General features: G+C 37.5%; 1 pseudogene; it reads left to right on the top strand.

The window, feature by feature from the left end:
• The first annotated feature begins 538 nt into the window (after nt 1-538).
• The window catches only part of LOC103071185 (DNA primase small subunit pseudogene), a 1,246-nt pseudogene continuing 1,190 nt past the window's right edge, over nt 539-594 (top strand).

The following is a 594-nucleotide window of genomic DNA, read 5'->3' as shown; positions in this document are numbered from 1 at the left end:
ACAAGTAAGAATGGGCCTGCTGCCTCTGCCAGAACTACTGGTCATTCTTTAAGTCATTTAGCCCGTCAATCAATTAGTCAGTCAACAAATATTTATTGAGTGCCCATCATGTGCCAAGTACTGTGCTCGGTACAAGTGAGCTCGACAGACCTTGTCCACTTTGAGGAAGTTGACTCTTTCATGGAGGAAACAGTTTACCTAGTCACTCAAATACTTATATTCAAACTCCAGTACTTGTTACGAAGGCATTACAAAGTGCCAGGAGAATAAAGCAGAAACTTACACACCATTGTAAAGCAATTATACTCCAATAAAGATTAAATAAATAGAATAAAGCAGAAACTTACACACCATTGTAAAGCAATTATACTCCAATAAAGATGTTAAATAAATAAATAAATAAATAAATAAAATGAAAAATAAATAAATAAAAATAAAGTGCTATGAGAGCCAGTAATGGGGACACGATCTAGCTTAGAGCAGAGGCAGGGAACAGGTTTAAGAAATGCATCCCTCCCTGAGTTGAGTTCCACGCTCCATGAAGGCATTTTACCTCACCCAGTTCCCCGAGCTGCTTAAGCTTTATTACCAGAA

This window comes from Lipotes vexillifer, unplaced genomic scaffold (genome assembly GCF_000442215.2).
Source record: "Lipotes vexillifer unplaced genomic scaffold, Lipotes_vexillifer_v1.1 scaffold269, whole genome shotgun sequence".
In the NCBI taxonomy this organism is placed as follows: domain Eukaryota; kingdom Metazoa; phylum Chordata; class Mammalia; order Artiodactyla; family Lipotidae; genus Lipotes; species Lipotes vexillifer.
The sequence above is the reverse complement of the archived record's forward strand: the minus strand, read 5'-3'. Positions and strand labels throughout refer to the sequence as shown.